General features: G+C 47.2%; 1 protein-coding gene across 3 annotated transcripts in view; it reads right to left on the bottom strand.

Moving 5' to 3' along the window:
- The window catches only part of TJP2 (tight junction protein 2), a 133211-nt gene extending 118222 nt beyond the window's left edge, over nt 1–14989 (bottom strand). Inside the window, exon 1 of one of the 3 annotated variants that reach the window (XM_009456699.5) lies at nt 14484–14989. The gene's annotated coding sequence lies outside the window, so the exon portion shown is untranslated. The remainder of the gene's footprint in view (nt 1–14483) is intronic. The other 2 variants (XM_063788536.1, XM_063788535.1) reach the window with 2 other exon arrangements.
- Nucleotides 14990–20950: the final 5961 nt, after the last annotated feature.

Here is a 20950-nt window from a genome sequence, read left to right as displayed (position 1 = left end):
AGACACATTTGAAATTGCAAAACACTTTCCTCTGCTATTGGTTCTATGGACCACAGTTACAAGACAAAGATAAAAGTTTCTTGGTGGTATCAAATTTGAATTGACATCAAAAAATAATGTCTCTTTGAGCATTCTGAGATAGCCTAAAAGGTAGGTATGATGTCATAGTCATCCTTCTATCTCTAATATCTCTCCTCACTCAGGAACTAGCACTTGACTGACGTCCAATAATATTAGAGTTTACTTCTTAATTAAGAGTCAGGCAAGTATAATGATTAAGACCCTACACTTGGCTGGGCACGGTGACTCACGCCTGTAATCTCAGCACTTTGGGAGGCTGAGGCAAATGGATCACATGAGGCCAGGAGTTTGAGCCCAGCCTGGCCAACATGGTGAAACACCATCTCTACTAAAAATACAAAAATTAGCTGGGCGTGATGGCGCGAGCCTATAGTCCCAGCTACTTGGGAGGCTGAGGCAGGAGAATTGCTTGAACCCGGGAGGTGGAGGTTGCAGTGAGCCGAGATCACGCCACTGCACTCCAGCCTGGCAAAAGAGTAAAACTCCGTCTCAAAAGAAAAAAAAAAAATCAGCTAGGTGTGGTGGTGCATGCCTGTAATCCCAGCCACTCAGGGGGCTGAGGCAGGAGAATCACCTGAATCCGGGAGGCAGAGGTTGCAGTGAGCTGAGATCGTGTCACTGTACTCCAGCCTGGGTGACAGAGCGAGACTCTGCCTCAAAAAACAAACAACAACAACAACAACAACAAAATCCTAGACCCTAGAAGCAGACTGCCTGGTCAGAATCCCAGCTTCACACTTAATTAGCAAATCACTTAAACTCTTCAGGGCCTGGGTTTCCTCATCTGTAAACCGGGGATAATAATGGCCATACCTAGTGAGATTGTTTGAGAATGAATTTTAATGACTATATGCAAAACATTTAGGTCCTGTCCCATTCAAAGAGCTATTAGAGTGCCAGCCATGATTATTTACTCAGCAAATCGTTATTGGCCTGGGTTGCTAAGGACTGAGTGTTTGTATCTCCCCAAAATTCATATGTTGAAGCCCTAACCTCCAGTGTGATGCTATTTGGAGATAGGACTTTTGGGAGGTAATTAGGTTTAGATGAGGTCATGAGGGTGGGACTCTCATGATAGGATTAGTGTCCCTACAACAAGAGAGAGAATGAGAGAAACAGATCTCTCTCTCTCTCTCTCTCTCCTCTTCTCTCTTCTCTCTCTCTCTCTCTCTCTCTCTCCATACACAATGCATCCAGGAAAGGCCATGTGAGCATACAGCAAGATGGTGGCTGTCTGCAAGCCAGGAAAAGGGTCCTCACCACGAACCTGACCATCCTGGCACCTGGTATCAAACCTCATGTCTCCAGAGCGCTGAGAAACAAATGTCTGTTACTTAACCCACCCAGTCATTGGTACTTCATTATAGCAGCCCGAGCTGACTAAGACACAGGTCGTAGGCCCAGCTCAGACAGGTCTTTCAGCTCGCTGGGTGGTACTTCCTCTATTGACCCTGGGTTCCTCGAACCCAGTTTGTCTTGCTTGAGTGGAGCACTTCAGCCTTCCAAGTGGACACTTAGATCTTGCTGCAATCCTGCCCTCTGTCAGCTGAGGTGCCAGTGACCACTGCTTCACTATCCGCCTCCTAGCTCTCCAAGTGTGCACCCCACAGGACCAGCCCTTCAGGCCTCCAACACCACTCACACTCCAGACAACAGCCCCACATTGCCCAGGGTATCAACATTCCAACTTCCTATTTCTCCCTCTTCCCAGGAGAGACTCCCTGCACCTGCTGTGGGACTTGTGTCACTGCTTAGTCTCTAATTGTTGTATTTATGTTTACCTGTGCACCATCTGCCTCCTCCAGACTGTAAGCTCTGCTCTGAGGGCAGAGACCTATTTTGCTGACGTTGTATCCATTTCACGTTGGGTGTTCCAGTCCAACTCCACACTCATTCATTCACTCCCTCTACATCCCCTGAGCTGGTCCCTATCAAACAGTCTGATTGGCACTGGAGATTCAAATAATACCAAACCATCCTTGCCTTCAAAAATCACCCAGTCTAATGGTGCAACAAGCAACTGCGACCCAGCATGCTGTAATACGGATGTGAGTGACCATGGAACCAGGGTAGGACAAAGGAGAGCATGAACAATCCTGTCCGAGGGACTTGGCTTGGGAAAGAGAAAGAGAGAAAAGAGAAAGTACTTGAGTTGGGTCTTAATAATAGGAGTACATATTCCTTAGGCTGACAAAAGAAATCTGGGGCATCCAGGTAAAGAGAAAAGTGTGTTCAAGAGCCAGAAAAATGAGGCTGGGCATGGTGGCTCACATCTGTAATCCCAGCACGTTGGGAGGCTGAGGCAGGCGGGTCACTTGAGGTCAGGAATTCGAGACCAGCCTGGACAACATGGTGAAACACTGTCTGTACTAAAAATATAAAACTTAGCTGGGCATGATGGTGCACGCTGTAGTCCCAGCTACTCAGGAGGCTGAGGCAGGAGAATCGCTTGAACTCGGGAGGCAGAGGCTGCAGTGAGCCGAGATCGCGCCACTGTACTCCAGCCTGGGTGACAGAACGAGACCCTGTCTCAAAAAAAAAAAAAAAAAAGCCAGAAAAATGAAACAGGAAAGCATTCTTAGACCAGCAAGCGGAGCAGTGTGGCAGGAATGCAGGCTTGTGTGCACCCATGAGCCCAGGGCTGAAGGGGATGCCTCTGAAGTGACTTGCAGAGTGAAGATGCAGCAGATGCCAGTCTTTTCGGAGAATACACACCTCTCCTTGGCTAGGCGTCGCTAAGCCATTATTTAGTGAACATTTCTACTGTGCCAGCCCCTGAAATAAGCACTCTACATACACGGTCTTGTTTAGTTCTCACAACAGCCTTAAAAGAAAGGATGGGCACAGTGGCTCATGCCTGTAATCCCAGCACTTTGGGAGGCCGAGGCAGGAGGGTTGCTTGAGCTCAAGCGTTCGAGACCAGGCTGGGCAATATGGTAAAACCCTGTCTCTACAAAAAATACAAAAATTAGCCAGGTGTGATGGCACATGCCTGTAGTCCCAGCTGTTTGGGAGGCTGAGGTAGGAGGATCACTTGAATCCAGGAGGCAGAGGTTGCAGTGAGTCGAGATTGCACCACTGCACTCCAGCCTGAGCAACACAGTGAGACCCTATCTTAAAAAAAGGCAATAAATTCTCCCTGTTTTTAGATGAAGAAATGAAGAAATCTAGGCACCAGGTGACTAAGTAACTTGCCCAAGGCACACAGGTAATAAGTAGTAGAGGTGTGATTCCTACCCAGGTTGGTCTGATTATAAAGTTCATGCCTTCTGAACTCCCACTAAGCCTACCAGGTAGGTACCCTAGGGCCCTTGGTGTATCCCCATAGCAATGAATTTAACTGCCCCTTTCCTCATTCATTCCCTCTAGAAGTGGGTCTCGTGAGAGCAGAGAATTTACCCTGCTCACCGTGGTATCCTTAGCACCTTGCCACAGTGCCTCAAAGGGCATAGGCATTGATAAGCGCCTGTTAAGAATGAATAAATGGATGAATGAATGCACAGGACTTTGAACTCTTTTCCACCCTTCTCTATCCGTGTAGTGCAGGAATCCCAGTTATCATTCTGAACCCAGGATCTAGGTGCAAAACCCCAGTTCACTTCCTTCCACCTTCTGCAGCACCAGGCCCCGAGGCTGCATTAACAGATCCCTTCTCCAAGTTCAGGGGTCCCCACCACCATCCTCACCTGCCACTCTCATCCCCATCCAAAAGGTAACATAGCAAGCCTGACTGTTATCCTTTGAAAGATCCACTTACAAGGTGGCTCTCAGCTGATGCCTGGGAATTTGGATTCCCACCATTGCCAGGACTGGTAAGAGTCTCACACTGTCCTTAAACTGTACAACCATGTGGTTTATGCTGAACAGCTGCTTTCCTTGTGTGAGTCTGAAATTTGGGTAGCTGGTAGGCAGAGGACACCAGTGTAACAATCCCCCAGTAAAAACCCGGGGCAGTGAGTCCCTTATAAGCTTCCCTGGTTGATAACATTTCACATGTGTGGTCACAACTAGTTGCCAGGGAATTAAGCACATCATGTGTAACTCTACTGGGAGAGGAGCCTTGGAAGCTTGTGCCTGCTTGCCTTGGACTTCGCTCCAGTACTTCTCCCCTTGGCTTATTTTGCTTTGCATCTTTGAGCCATAATAAATCATAGCCATGAGTACAACTCTATGCTGAGTCCTGTGAGTCCTCCTAGTGAATCATTGAAACTGGGGGTGGTCTTGGGGATTCCAGGACACTCCCTCTCCACAGATGCAGGGTTGTGAAATATTTCCTTTCCAGTCCTGTCCATTAACCAGAGGAATCACACACCCAGGGCCTACAGGGGCCAGCAGGAATGTTCATCTGTGCAAAGGGCTGAGTGGGATCAAAGGTAAATTGGAAAGTCTAAACTAAGGAGCTGCTACTCAGTTCCTGACCATACAGCAAGTCACCAGGCAGTTGGTTTACAAGCACTGATATTAAATCACTTTGCTCTCTACTAACAACAGATGCCCCAAATGATAACAGAGAACACCTTGGGGCAGGCTTTGGCCTCTTTCCGAAACCCAAGAGAAATATTTTACATCCTCAGACGCAATGAGGATTCCTTTAAAATGAAATATACAATCAAATTAGGGGATGTTTCTCTCGACTTTGTGACGTGAGTGGGAAGAGTAGAACACAGCTCACTCTCAGAGGACCCAACACCAGTGGGCCACTGCCCTTCTTGGATTTCTTTCCTGTAGCAAACCTCCTGACCTTCACAACGTGGATTGTCAAAAACACTTCCATATGTCAGCACCCACTCTCAGAATCGGCTTATATCAAGTTATGCTAAGACGACTGCATGCCTAAAGCTATTAAGCTGAGCAGGCAAATACACACAAGGACACAAACTCCAGTTTTAGAGATGACAGTCACTCCTCGCACAAAGAAATCTTGCTTCTGGTTTGCAAAACTCATCCTGGTTTTAGGTTAATTATCAGTGACAGGCAGAAAGAGGGAGAGAACTTAGTCATGACCCCTGGGACTACGGCCAGAAAGACTGAAGGAATTCCCTTATCTTACAGGAAAGTCCACATGTGACTCTGTGGCCACAAGCAGCACATCCCACTGCCTGGGGATGCTGCCCTTCCTGAAAGAATGGTGGAAAGGCCAGGCCTGCACAGCTACAACACCTACCATCCGGGTGACCACTCAGTCCCTCCCCTGACACCAATACCCATACATGTCCTCGCTCTCCTGAACCTTTACATAGGAGTTTGTGGGTCTTCACTCACCCAGGTCTCCTCATAACCCTCTGTCCATTTCTTCCTTATCTCTCAGCTCTGTTCTTCCTCGCAGCCACCCCTCCCCACAGTATTCCTGAATTTGTCCTCAGCACTTGTCTATGCGCCCTGCTTTGGCTGGTACCCACTTCCACGGCTCCACCAAGACCCTGCACACACAGGATGCCCAGACCAGCCTCAAGCCCGGCCCCTTCCCTCATGCAAGTTCCAGACCTGCACTTCCAAAGGCCTACAAAGCACTGGTTCTCAAAGCGGGATTCCCAGAGCAGCAGCAGCAGCATGACCTGGGTGGGCACTCGTTAGAGACACAGATTCTTGAGCCCCCACCCCAGATCTACGCAATCAGAAACTCCAGGAGGGGGGCCTGCAATCTGTATTTTGACAAGCCTTCCAGATGGTTCAGATGCAAACTAATGTTTGAGAATCACTGCGCTACACACTTCCACTCACCTATCCCACTACTGTCTCAAAGAATCCTCAAATGGAAATTTTCTTTTTCTAAATCCAGCTGACTTCCCTAGTTCTCTGCTATTACCAACATTTCCCCATAATACAAGATCCAAACAGTATAACCTGAGGTCACGTTATAGCGAGCCTCCAAAACACAACAGATATTTAAGAAACTCAATACTGGCTTGTGACTGTAGAGAATGAAGAAAATTCTCCGTGGCTACAAAGGAAAAACACTGCCGTGCAGCTTGGGAAACAAGGAACAAAAATGCACTGACTCGTGAAAAATGTCTTATTAATCTACTCTTTTTTACTTTCTTTTTCTTTTCTTTTTTTTTTTTTTTTTTTTTTTTTTGAGGCAGAGTTTCGCTCTTGTCCCCCAGGCTGGAGTGCAATGGCGTGATCTTGGCTCACTGCAACCTCCGCCTCCCGGGTTCAGGCGATTTTCTTGCCTCAGCCTCCCAAGCAGCTGGGATTACAGGCACGCCACCACGCCCAGCTAATTTTTTTATTTTTAGTAGAGACAGGGTTTCACCATGTTGGCCAGGCTGGTCTCGAACTCCTGACCTCAGGTGATCCTCCTGCCTCAGCTTCCCAAAGTGCTGGGATTACAGGCGTGAGCCTGGCTTCGGTCTCGAACTCCTGACCTCAAGTGATCCGCACGCCTCGGCCTCCCAAAGTGCTAGGATTCCAGGCATGAGACATCGCACCCAGCCTTAGTCTACTCTTCTTTTGGCAGCACTTGAGAATAAAATAAAGAGTACCCTAATAAAATATATAGACAATGTATTAATATGATTTTTAAACTATATTATTGTATATTTTAGTAAGTAGAATTGACAGGGTTTTTTTTGTTTTTTGCGACAGGTTCTTGTTCTGTTGCCCAGGTGGAGTGCAGTGGTGCAATCACAGCTCACTGCAGCCTGGACCTCCCAGGCTAAAAGGATTCTCCCACCTCAGCCTCCTGAGTAGCTGGAAGGACAGCACACGCCACCATGCCTGGCTAATTTTTCATATTTTTAGTAGAGACTGGGTTTCACCATGTTGGCCAGGCTGGTCTCGAACTCTTGGATTCAAGTGATCTGCCCAAAGTGCTGGTATTACAGGCATGAACCACCTCATCTGGCCCTGACAGATGTTAATCGATAAATATTTTGGTGAAAGAGTTTAAAATGTCCACCATGTACACTAGTCCATTTGTGTGTATGTATTATTAACATCTTAGTGTATGATTATTTTCATGGACATTAAATCAGCAGGTAGAATAGTAAGTCCCTGCTTACGTACTCCCCATCAACCCCAAGAAACTACGTATTCATTAATTCTTCATTCAAATCTTTAGGAACATCAGGTATTACACTAGGCCCAGAGGCCTAAGCCACAATAAATTCCAAAAGAGCAAAGGGCTCAATTTACATTTTCAGCATGCTTCTAATCTAAACCATTGAAACTGGAGAATCTATTCAAAACAGAATTTCCTCTTTCCCTATGTCCTTTTCCCTCGGAAAAGAATCAAGAAAAAAGTCCAGGAATAATAATCTAATAGCCAGGCGCAGTGGCTCACGCCTGTAATCCCAGGACTTTGGGAGGCCGAGGCGGGCGGATCACGAGGTCAGGAGATTGAGACCATCCTGGCTAACACGATGAAACCCCGTCTCTACTGAAAAATAACAACAAAAATTAGCCGGGCGTGGTGTTGGGCGCCTGTAGTCCCAGCTACTCGGGAGGCTGAGGCACGAGAATGGTGTGAACCCGGGAGGCAGAGCTTGTAGTGAAACGAGATCACGCCACTGCACTCCAGCCTGGGCGACAGAGCCAGACTCCATCTCAAAAAAAAAAAAAAAAAAAAAGGTCTAATAAGCACATGAAAAAATAAATATTCAACATCATTAGCCATCAGAGAAGTAAAAACCAAAATCACACACCAACTAGCGTGGTTAAAATTTAAAAAGACAGACAACAGTAATAATGTATGTGGATGCAGACATGAAATTGGAACCCCAAAAACCTGGCTGGTGGGACTGTAGAAGAATATGGCCACTCTAAAAAACAGTATGGCAATTCCTGAAAATATTAAATATGGAGTTACCATATATTTTCCACTTCTAGGTATGTACTCTAGCAAATGAAAATATATGTCCACATAAAAACTTGTACATGAGTGTTCATAGAAACATTATTCATAATAGCCAGAAAGCAGAAACAATCCAGATGCCCATAATGGATGAATGGATAAGCAAACTATGACATGTCCGTGCAATGGATGATTATTCAGCAATAGAAAGAATAAAGTACTGGCCTGTCATGATGGCTCACACCTATAATCTTAGCACTTTGGGAGGCCGAGACAGGAGGACTGCTTGAGACCAGAAGTTCAAGGCTGCAGCAGTGAACCATGATTGTGCCACTGCACTCCAGCCTGGGCAACAGAGCAAGATCCTGACTCAAAAAAAAAAAAAAAAAAAGGAACAGATACATACTACAATGTACATAAGCCTTTAGTTTTTGTTTTTGTAGATGGGTTTCACCATGTTGCCCAGGACTCAGGTGATCCTCCCACCTCGGTCCCCCAAAGGAGTGGGATTACTGGCGTAAACCACAGCTCCCGTAGATAAACCTTGCAAACATGCTAAGTGAAAGAAGCCAGACAATGAAGGGCCACATAGTCTATGATTCCATTTATATAAAATGTTCAGAATAGGCTAATCTCTAGGGACAGAAAGTAGATTCCTGGTACCCTGGTCAGGGGTAGAGGGGGAATATTGACAGGAGCCAGCTAAGGGGTAGAGGGGGTTTATTGGGGAAAATGTTCTTTGGGGGGGCATTAAAAACATCTTTTTTTTTTTTGAGACAAGATCTTACTGTGTCGCCCAGGCTAGAGCCCAGTGGCATGATCATAGCTTGGCGAAGCCCCGATCTCTTGGGCTCAAGTGATCCCCCAACTCAGCCTCCTGAGCAGCTGGGACTATAGGCATAAACTACCATGCCCAGCTAATTTTTAAAGTTTTTGTAGAGACAGGGGTCTCCCTTGCGGCCGGGCGCGGTGGCTGACGCCTGTAATTCCAACACTTTGGGAGGCTGAGGCGGGCGGATCACGAGGTCAGGAGATCGAGACCATCCTGGCTAACATGGTGAAACCCCGTCTCTACTAAAAATACAAAAAATTAGCCGGGCGTGGTGGCGGGCACCTGTAGTCCCAGCTACTCAGGAGGCTGAGGCAGGAGAATGGCGTGAACCCGGGAGGCAGAGCTTGCAGTGAGCCAAGATCGCACCACTGCACTCCAGCCTGGGCGATAGAGTGAGACTTCACCTCAAAAAAAAAAAAAAAAAAAAAAAAAAGAGAGACAGGGGTCTCCCTATGTTGCCCAGGCTGGACTTGAACTCCCAGGCTCAAGCAATCCTTCCACCTCAGCCTTCCAAACTGCTGGATTACAGGCATGAGCTACCACATCTAGCCTTGAAAATGTCTTAATATTGACAGTGGTGATGGTTAACAACTCCACAAATATCCTAAAAGACATTGAATTGTAGACTAAATAAGTGAATTGTATAGTATGTGAATTATATCTCAATGTAACTGTTTAAAACAAAAATGGCCAAAGCTAAAAGAGAATTATCAACAGCCTCAGTTAACTAAAAAGTACACTGAAAAGTGCTAGGTAAATTTATGGCTTTTTCTGTTTCCTTTGCATTATAAATTTCTCCCAAATGGAGGTGAGTAGCCTTTGTTATCATTTTACATTTTACAAGCCCTTGTACAAATAAGGTCTTTTTGAGTCTTCACTATAATTCAGGAGCAAGATAATTATTTCCTTTATTTTATATACCAGCATGTGGCAGCTTCGAGCTTATGAGATTTACTGTGGTTCATTCAGCTGGTTGTAGCAGAGGTCAGTTCTTCCACACCTAAATCCTGGGTCCTTTCTTTTACACTGTGTGGCATTTCAGGGTGCCAGGTAGGTACTGTCATGCAGAGATGACACTTCTGACCCATCTCAATAAGCAAATGCCCACGACTTGATTTTCTGGGGAGCTGGCCCAGCCAACCTAAGACCCCATTCAAGTATAATCTAACTCATCAGAGGTCTCAGGGTACCATGAAAAGAACCTTTGGCTCTTGAGTCCTTTGCTCTTTTGAAATTTATTTCCATTTTGGCTCATCTTTTTATTTGCCTCAGGGCCTAGCACAGTACCTGATGTTCCAAAAGATTTGCGTGAAGAATTTATGAATACTGTATATAGCTTGTCATGAATTACATCTCAATATAACTGCTGGAGGTGAAGGGGAGTGAGTAGGTAGGAATTTCTTATTCTACAATGGGAGGACCAGGAAAAGAACCATGGTTTCAAGCAAGAAGACCCAAAGTGGCCTCAATTTTCTCTTCCGTAAAATGAGAAAAAAAGAAATACCATGCTCAAGGTTGTTGTAAAGATTTAACGACAGTATATCTGAAAATCCCTGTTTCACAATGGGTACACAACTAATGTTCATTAATGCTAAATCAAATACTAGTCCAGTACCTTGATATCTCCTATGGAGACCAGTAGTTCTGGACACTGGGGATTCTAAAGTTCAGTGATGATCAATATCAAAAGGTGCTAATTAGATTTGCCAAACTTGAACTGTCTACCTAATTACAGGAAGAAACTATTGTTAATTTTATTTCATGTTGTATATAAAATTGTGTTATCTTGTAACTTCAGATTAATTTTATATCTTGGTTTGCACTCACATTCGAGTGTGTGTGTGCATGTGTGTTTATTCTAGTGACCCCCAAACCCAATTACATATCAGAATCAAGGTGAGCCAGGTGAAATGGCTCATGCCTGTAATCTCAGCACTTTGGAAGGTGGAAGCCGAGGTGGGCAGATCACTTGAGGCCAGGAGTTCAAGACCAGCCTGGCCAACATGGACAAATCCCGTCTCTACTAAAAATTAGCTGGGCATTGTGGTGCATGCCTGTAGTCCCAGCTGCTTGGGAGGCTCAGGCACGAGAATTGCTTGAACCCAGGAGGCAGAGGTTGCAGTGAGCTGAGATGGCACCAGTGCACTCCAACCCGGATAACAGAGTTAGACTCTGTCTCAAAAAAAAAAAAAAAAAATCACTCAGGGTGCTATTAAACGCACAGATTGTAGTATAAAGACTTTGACTTGGCCGGGCGCAGTGGCTCACACCTGTAATCCTAGCACTTTTGGAGGTCGAGGGGGGTGGATCACCTGAGGTCAGGAGTTTGAGACCAGCCTGACCAACATGGAGAAACCCCATCTCTACTAAAAATACAAAAATTAGCTAAGCGTGGTGGCACATGCCTGTAAACCCAGCTACTTGGGAGGCTGAGGCAGGAAAATCGCTTGAACCTGGGAAGCAGAGGTTGCAGTAAGCCAAGATCGCGCCATTGCACTCCAGCCTGGGTGACAAGAGCGAAACTCCGTCTCAACAACAACAAAAAAAGAGTTTGACTTAATAAATCTGGAATATTTGGAGAGTTTCCATTTTTATTAAGCTACCAGGTGATTCCCCAAACATCACTGAAATCACTGATAAAACCATTCACTGGACATTTTCTAAGAAATGTTTTCTCATGTAGATTGCAAAATGCATCCATTTACCAAATAAAACTCTGAACTATATTGTTCAGAAGAGAACATACTATAGGAGGGTGAACCTTTTCTCTCTTGCCTTACTAGAATTAAAAGGAAGTAATAACATTCTGAAAGTCTGTGAATGCAGGATTCTTCTTAAGAGAGAATGTTCTGCCAAATCTTGCCGTTTGAATTATCTTCATTCACCATTTCAAAGGGACTTTTCAATCAAAGGAAGCTGTAAATTCTTACTACAAGTTGATAACCTCATTGTGATGAAAGTCGTAACACAAGAAGAGGCAAGGGTCAAGAAAAAATAGCGGGGGCTCACACCTGTAATCCCAACACTTTGGGAGGCCAAGGCGGGAGGATGGCTTAAAGCCAGGAGTTCAAGACTAGCCTGGGCAGCAAAGCGAGAACCCGATCTACAGAAAAAAATAATAATAATTTAAACTAGCCTCTATAAAAATAAACAAAATTAGCCAGGCATGGTAGTTTGCACCTGTAGTCCCAGCTACTTGGGAGGCTGAGGTGGGAGGATCACTTGAGCCTGAGAAGTTGAAGCTGCAGTGAACCAAGATTACACCACTGCACTCCAGCCTGGAAACACAGCAAGACTCTGTCTCAAAAAATAAAATAAGGCTGGGCGCCGTGGCTCAGGCCTGTAATCCCAGCACTTTGGAAGGCCGAGGTGGGCGGATCACGAGGTCAGGAGATCAAGACCATCCTGGCTAACACGGTGAAACCCCGTCTCTACTAAAAAAAAGAAAAAAAATTCAAAAAAATTAGCCGGGCATGGTGGCGGGTGCCTATAGTCCCAGCTACTCGGGAGGCTGAGGCAGGAGAATGGCGTGAACCTGGGAGGCGGCGCTTGCAGTGAGCCGAGATGGCGCCACTGCACTCCAGCCTGGGCGACAGAGCGAGACTCCGTCTCAAAATAAATAAATAAAATAAAATAATTAAAAAACAAAAACAAACTAAACCCAGTATCAACAGGACACCTAAAATGAGGCCAGTTAAAAGAATCACAGAGTTACAGATCATCAGGCATCTATGCCTAGTTAATTAGAGCAGGTTGAGCACTGGGTAACTCCATTCCATTTCAATCAAAATAGGAAACGCTTGAAGGTTTATAGTTGTCTCTATTAAAGAAAGTACGTGCACTCTAAGAACCTTGAGTTATAGTGCTTTTGTCTACCCAGGAATTCCCAAATGTTTGTTCATATTCTGCCAGCGTGATTCTACTACACATTTACTATACATTCTCTTATTTTTTGAGACATTTACTGTACATTCTTAGTCAACATCTTCTGTTCCCTCCAAAAAATATAATAATAATTAAAAGTATCCAGAAGCCCAGAGGCTGGGGAAAGGAGAAAATAGGGTATTCTAATGGCTTTCTGTTTGGGATGATGAAAAAGTTCTGGAAATGGGTAGTGGTGATGGTGGCACAATATTGAATTAAGGGTCCATTTTTAAACGGTTAAAATAGTACATTTTATTTTATGTATATTTTACCACAGAATCAAAAACATCACCGGCCAGTATGTTAATCACATATCCTGTCACCCTGGGGTGCAGGTGCTCTAACCCATGCGGCTGTAGAGTGTCCTGGTGGGCAAAACAAAGATTCAAATACATAACTGGATGGAAATGTAAAGCACTCCTTGACACTGGACAGAAAACTTCACTCCAACATACCTAGGCCAGTACTTCTCAGACGTTAATGTGCAAACGGATCCCTTGGGTGATCCTGATTCAGCAGATCTGGGTGGGGCCTGAGATCCTGCATTTCAAAAGGCCGACAGGTAATGCACCCGTGACCTTACTTAAAGTGGCAAGACACGTGAACACTTGAAAGTACCCAGAATGTCACCCTATCACCAACTAGAATAACAGGCTCCTCACCAGGAAACGAAGAGGATAGGTAGTATCTCTCAAGTGGATTGGTTAAGGGCTTAACTTACCTACCGACCACGTTTGTGGAAATGCGTTCAGAAACCTGGACAGAAGACCTGCCTGCGGAGGCCTCCCTACGGAACTCGCCCACCTCTGGGACTGGGAAGTAGCCACAGACAATAAGGATAGTTGAGATACTCAGTTGCGCAGAAAGCCCTCGTGCAAACTTCAAAATAGTCTTGCAAATGCCCTTCTCAAGCTCGAAGAATGCCTGGAATTCAGTGGCCTTTTTCCAACATAAAGATCTCCAACTCCGTTTTGACTGAGAGCTCCCTATAGAAGAACCTTGCAATGCAGCCCTGGGAAACTTACATCGCCCTGTATATGCTGACAAGCTCGGCCCCTCCCTTACAAATGGGTCAGAAAGTGAAAATTTTTTTGTTGTTTAAATGTTTTCTAAGTCTCTGCCGCGTTAGGCGGAGGAGATCCCCGTTTTGCCGACCACGCGGGCAGGGCGAGCTCCCCCAGGGCTGTACGGTCAAGCTTTCTGGAGTGCGGAGTTTTCAAGCCCCGCGGCGGAGGCTCAGCGGGCACTCAAGCAGCCCCACCAGCTTCCAATAACCAGCGCCGCGCTCCGCCCGCGTCACTCCAAGGCACCGGCTCCTGCCCCCACCCGATGCAGTTGGCTGCGCCAACAGAAATTCAAAGGCCCTTTTAATCGGGTAAAAGAGAAGCTCAGCAGAAAGTGAAACAGTTTCCATCCCTTGAGTGAAAGGGTGCCAGGCCAGGGAGAAGAAAAAAGGTGGCTCCCAGACACCTGTGGCTGCCGCAGGTGCGTGTTCAGGCACACCTGTTGATGATTCCCCCAGAGAGACCCTGTGAGGCGCTGCCGCCCCGGGGGCGATGAGGAAGCAGGGAAAAAGTAAATGCCCGATGAAGTACACAGCGCACTCTGCAGAGAAACCTAGGGGATGTCAACCCCTGTTTACTCGCGCTGCCCCTCACCCCGCCTGCACAAACGACCCAGGGCACCAGCGCGAATTCGCCCCCACCAAATCATTCCCTGGCCAAAGTCGGGACAGGAGGGAAGGCATCCCGGCGACGCCTGGGCACAGGCTGCCGCGCCTCGGCGGCTCTCCCGGGGCGTGCGGCAGGCAGCACCTGGGCCGGGGAGGGAGAGAGAGGAGGCTCTACTTGCCTAGAGCCGGTGGCGGCCGCGGCCGCGGCCGGCGGTGTCGGGCGCTGGGTGAGGGCGAAGGCGGCTCTCCGGGGCGCTGGGCGGCGCGGCGCTAGCTACTGGGCTGGTGTCCCCCTGCGCTCCCTGCGCGCGTCGCTGGCTGCACTTCACCCGAGCCGGAGTGCGGGAAGCTCCCCGGGAATGGGAGGGCGCCAAAGGCCTCCGCGGCTGCTCCAGTATATTATTGTGACTCGGGCTATTTCCTGTTTAGAGGTTTGAGAGAAGGGGAAAAAAAATCCAGGGTGGGGGCAGGGGGAGTTGGGCGGTGGCGAGCCAGAGAGCAGCGGCGGGGAGGGGAAGGAGGTGGGCGGCGGCTGTCACCTGCTTCCTTGAGACCGGAGGGTTCTGGGCGCGCGAGCCCCGGGAGGGAGACGCAGCTGCTCGCAGCGCTACTTTGGGGTGTCGGGAAAGGCGGAGAGGGTGGGCCTGCACGCACGCCACTCAGCGGTGGGGCAGGGGCCGCGGCTGCCTGGGAGACCTTTGTCACTGGAGCCCGCGCGCCTACTTTGCCGCCTCTTTTCTTCTACGTAGAACTGCAGCTGAGCTTCCTCCCAGAGCGGGTGCAAGAGGAATTTGCTGGGCTTCTTTCTCTATTCGTGCCCAGGTCCGCTTCCTAATCCTTTCCAGGGCCTGGGCAAGGAGGATGTCAGCTCCTCTACCCTTCAAAGCCCCCGGGAAGCATGGTTGTGGGCCACTGTGGGTGCGTGGGGGGCTCTTGGGGGGGAGGAGGTGACTGCTTTTATTGGGGGGTGTGAGAAAAGTTAATGATTTTAGTGTAAAGTAAACTTTTACGACCCGCTTCCGTTCCCCTCCCCCGCCAGCCTCACCCTTAGCCGGGATCACTGGGTCTGAGGCCCCCATCCGGAAATACCGGTTCCTCCACCCGGACAATAGGTGAGGGCGGGAGCGCTACCCAGAGAGCCTGCTTAGTCACCTCGGGAGCCCCTGCTCAGCCGGGAGGGCAGAACCCTGCGAGTGCCCAGGCCTCCACCTGGCAAGCAGGTGCCCCTTCTGTTTAACGTGGCCTTGTTAAAAACCCTGGGAAGGGAATGGGAACTTAGTGCTTAATCGGTAGAGTTTCAATGTGGGATGACAAAAAGTTCTGGAGACCGAGAGTGGGGGTGTTTGCACAACAGTGTTAATATACCTAATAATGCTGTAACCGCCCAGTGGGTCCACCTTGCCGGCTGCGTAGACAGCCGATTTGTCAAGACAGGGGAATTCCGATGGCGAAAGAGTAATTCACGCAGAGCCAGCTGTGCGGGAGACCGGAGTTTTATTATTACTCAAATCAGTTTCTTCGAGCATTCGGGGATCAGATTTTGTTTGGTTGGTTTTTGGGTTTTTTGTTTTGTTTTGTTTGAGACCGAGTTTCGCTCTTGTCGCCCAGACTGCAGTGCAGTGGCACGGACGATCTCGGCCCACTGCAACCTTCGCCTGAGTTCAAGCGATTGTCCCGCCTCAGCCTCCTGAGTAGCTGGGATTAGGGGCGCCCGCCACCACGCCCAGCTAATTTTAGTAGTTTTAGTGGAGAAGGATTTCACCACGTTGGCCAGGCTGGTCTCAAACTCCTGACCTCAGGTGATCCACCCGCCTCGCATCCCAAAGTGCTGGGATTACAGGCATGAGCCACCGCAACCCGCCCTGAGTTTTTAAAGATAATTTGGCGGGTAGGGGCTTGAGAAGTGGGGAGTGCTGATTGGTCAGGTTGGAGATGGAATCAGGCGGGGGTCGAAGTTAGGTTTTCCTATGTCTTCTGTTCCTATCTGCGATGGCAGAACTGGTTGGGCCAGGTAACTGGTCTAGGTGGTGTCAGCTGATCCATCGAGTGCAGGGTCTGCAAAATATCTCAAGCACTGCTCTTAGGTTTTACAATAGTGATGTTATCCACAGGAGCAAATTTGGAGAGGTTCAGACTCTTGGATCCGGAAGCAGCAAGACCCCTAAATTGTAATTTCTAATCTTGTAGCTAATTTGTTAGTCCTGCAAAGGCAGACTGGACCCCAGGCAAGAAGGGAGTCTTTTCAGGAAACGGCTGTTAGCAACTTTGTTTCAGAGTCAAATCATGAACGGAATTCCTTCCCAAAATTAGTTCCGCCTACACCCAGGAATGAACAAGGACAGCTTAAGGGTTAGAAGCAAGATAGAGTCAGTTAGGTCTGATTTCTTTCACTGTCATAATTTCCTCAGTTATACTTTTGCAAAGGCGGTTTCAGTACCTTACACTGTACACTTAAAAATGGTTAAAACGGGCCGGGCTTGGTGGCTAACACCTGTAATCCCAGTACTTTGGGAGGCCGAGGCGGGCGGATCACGAAGTTAGGAGATCGAGACCATCCTGGCCACCACGGTGAAACCCCGTCTCTACTAAAAATACAAAAAAATTTAGCTGGGCGTGGTGGCGGGCGCCTGTAGTCCCAGCTACTCGGGAGGCTGTGGCAGGAGAATGGCGTGAACCCGGGAAAGGGAGCTTGCAGTAAGCCGAGATGGTGCCACTGCACTCCAGCCTGGGCGACAGAGCGAGACTACGTGTCAAAAAAAAAAAAAAAAAAAGGTTAAAACGGGCTGGGCTGGGTGGCTCAAACTGTACTCTCAGCACTTTGGGAGGCCGAGGCGGGTGGATCACTTGAGGTGAGGAGTTCAAGACCACCCTGGTCAACGTGGTGAAACCCCGTCTCCACTAAATACAAAAATTACCTAGGCCTGGTGGCGCATGCCTGTAATACCAGCTACTCAGGAGGCTGAGGCGGGAGAATTGCTTGAACCTGGGAGGCGGAGGTTGCAGTGAGCCGAGATCTTGCCATTGCACTGTGCACTCCAGCCTGGGCAACACAGTGAGACTCCGTCTCAAACAAAAAATAAAAAAGTTAAAACGGTACATTTTATGCCGTGTACATTTTACCACACACACAAAATCCTGGGTATCGATGCCATCACTCACGCCAGACAACTTTGCTTAGGACTGCCAAACTCTTCCCCACGCAAACTTTTGCCAGAAGTAATAGAATGGATAACAGTACTTTTTATAAAACTCAGGTTCAGGCCTGACATAGTGGCTCATGCCTGTAATCCCAGCGTTTTGGGAGGCCAAGGCGGGCAGATCACGAGGTCAGGAGTTCGAGACCAGCTTGGCCAATATGGTGAAACCCCGTCTCTACTAAAAGTACAAAATTAGCCAAGTGTGATGGTGCATGCCTGTAATCCCAGCTACTTGGGAGGCTGAGTCAGGAGAATTGCTTGAACCTGGGAGGCAGAGGTTGCAGTGAGCTGAGATTGTGCCGCTGCACTCTAGCCTGGTGACAGAGCAAGACAGTGTCTCAAAACAAAAACAAAAACTCATTTTCATTTAGGTTAGACTTCTGATGATACCCATCAACAACTTATTTCAACAAGAGGGAAGATCAAGCCTGAAGAACACTGCAATTTTAAGAAAGATGAACAATAATTTGTCAGAAACTAGGGTATTAACAAAGTAATAAAAGTGTATGTAGGATGCTACTGTTTACCTAGGAAAGCAGAAACACACGTAAGTGCATTTGCTTTTTTTTTTGGAAGGATAAATTATTAAATAAAATGGAAACCTATAAGGGAGGGAGGGACCAGGATGGAAGGACAAGGATCGAAGCTAGACTTCTCAGAATATACCATGTTTTGGCCAGGTGCGGTGACTCATGCCTGTAATCCCAGCACTTTGGGAGGCCGAGGCGGGTGGATCATGAGGTCAGGAGTTCAAGACCAACCTGGCCAAGATGGTGAAACCCTGTCTCTACTAAAAATACAAAATCATTACAAATACTAAAAATACAAAAAAAAATTACCCAGGCATGGTGGTGGGCACCTGTAATCCCAGCTACTCAGGAGGCTGAGGCAGAGAATTGCTTGAACCCGGGAGGCAGACGTTGCAGTGAGCCAAGGTCGCGCCACTGCACTCCAGCCTGGGTGACAGAGCAAGACTCCGTCTCAAAAAAAAAAAAAAAAAAAAAGAATATACTGTGTTTTGTGGATTTGACTTTGGAATGATATGTTTTTTACATTCTTATGAAACAAAATTAAATTTTAAAAAAGCAAAATGCAACACATGAATGCTGGTATCAAGTTGGTAGCTTAACAGTGTGAAGGGAAATTATATAAAGTGATTTTAAAACACAATTATTGCCAGGAGCAATGGCTCACCCTGCAATCCCAGCACTTTGGGAGGCCGAGCTGGCCGGATCACCTGACGTCAGGAGTTGGAGACCAGCCTGGTCAACATGGAGAAGCCCCATCTCTACTAAAAGAAATATAAAAATTAGCCGAGTGTGGTGGCACATGCCTGTAATCCCAGCTACTCAGGAGGCTGAGGCAGGACAATCACTTGAACCAGGGAGGCAGAGGTTGCAGTGAGCCCAGATCAGGCCGCTGCACTCCAGCCTGGGCAATAGAGGCAGACTCTGTCTCAAAAGAAAACAAAAAACCACACACAGACGCAATTAATTATTTGGGCTGGACAAAGGGCTCATGCTCTTGATCCCAGCACTTCGGGAGGCCGAGTTGGGCAGGCCACTTGACGCCAGGAGTTTGAGACCAGCCTGGTCAACAGGCCATCTCTACTAAAAATACAAAAAATAAGGCCAGGCGCAGTGGCTGAAGCTTGTAATCGCAGCACTTTGGGAGGCCAAGGCAGGAAAATCATGAGGTCAGGAGTTCGAGACCAGCCTGACCAACATGGTGAAACCCCGTCTCTACTAAAGATACATTAGCCGGGTGTGGTGGTGCCTGCCTATAATCCCAGCTACTCAGGAGGCTGAGGCAGGAGAATCACTTGAACTGGGAGGCGGAGGTTGCAGTGAGCCGAGATCATGCCATTGCACTCCAGCTCGGGCGACAGAGCCAGACTCCATCTCTAAATAAATAAAGTAAAAATACAAAAATTAGCCAGGTGTGGAGGCTGAGGCACGAGAATTGCTTGAGCCCAGGAGGTGGAGGTTGCAGTAAGCCGAGATCGCACCACTGAACTCCACTTCAGCCTGGATGACTGAGCAAGAAAATCCACAATTATTTGACTCTATAGCCTTTGGGGATATAACTAAGGACAAAGAGAACTTTAAGAAAAAAAACTATAACCTTTTTGAATAATCATAATGTTAGCAGTAATTATGTTAATATCCTTAGATATCAATATTTTTCTTTTTTCTTTTTTTTTTTTTCTGTTTTTGAGACGGAGTCTCGCTCGGTCGCCCAGGCTGGAGTACAGTGGCATGATCTTGGTTCACTGCAAGCTCCGCCTCCCGGGTTCACCCCATTCTCCTGCCTCAGCCTCCCAAGTAGCTGGGACTACAAGTGCCCGCCACCACGCCTGGCTAATTTTTATATTTTTAGTGGAGACGAGGTTTCACCAGTTGGCCAGGTGGTCTTGATCTCCTGACCCCGTGATCCGCCCGCCTCGGCCTCCCAAAGTGCTGGGATTACAGGCTTGAGCCACCATGCCCAGCCAAGACTTTTCAGTGTAAAAGATAAATATAAAATCAAAGAAGTTGAGCAATATTAAAATTTGAGTTGGAATTATTACTTATAACTCATGATGTACTTTTCTTAAAATAAATAAATAAAATTAATAAAGTCCAAGATCTACTCACTGAAAACAAACAATAACCAACCTGACAGGAATAGGTATCCTCAGATCCCACACTATGCTTTCAAAATACCATTTTCCCTTAAAAGGATCTACTTATCCTTGGAGACATGGTTGATAATAGGTCTAGAGTAAGATGAATGCCAAATAAGCCTGGAATATCTTGCCAATTCAGAAAGCAAGGAAGCGCTCAGAAACAAATTTATTTGAAATGTCATCTGGAACCAATTTGTAGAAACTCCTGCTGGCCAAAGTGAATAAATTTGAGCATCAATAAGAAAAATCACAGCAATAAATTGAGACATATCAAATATTTGTATATCCATGAGTCATAATGATACTTTTTAAAAAATCTTAATTGCTCAACTTTGGAAATACAATAGAACTAATTCATTATTTTGAAAGCTGGCAAATGGTAAATAAAGGAAAAGAATTGCACATTTTGCCTGCCTTTTCTGGATCTAACATTTCTTATGTACCATTTCAGATCTTCTTGGCCTTACCTATCTTATTCCAGCCACTACTGCAGCAGCAAGTTCCAGGGGGGCTCTGACCAGCTTCATGCAGGGACAACCCTTAAAAACCTTACCACTTGGTTGGCTGGGTGCGGTGGCTCATGCCTGTAATCCCACCACTTTGGGAGGCCGAGGCGGGCAGATCACGAGGTCAGGAGATCGAGACCACCCTGGCCAACATGGTGAAACCCCGTCTCCACTAAAAATACAAAAATTAGCTGGGCGTGGTGGCGGGCGCCTGTTAGTCCCAGCTCCTTGACAGGCTGAGGCAGGAGAATCGCTTGAACCCGGGAGGCGGAGGT

This window comes from Pan troglodytes, chromosome 11, assembly GCF_028858775.2.
Source record: "Pan troglodytes isolate AG18354 chromosome 11, NHGRI_mPanTro3-v2.0_pri, whole genome shotgun sequence".
NCBI lineage: Eukaryota > Metazoa > Chordata > Mammalia > Primates > Hominidae > Pan > Pan troglodytes.
The sequence above is the reverse complement of the archived record's forward strand: the minus strand, read 5'-3'. Positions and strand labels throughout refer to the sequence as shown.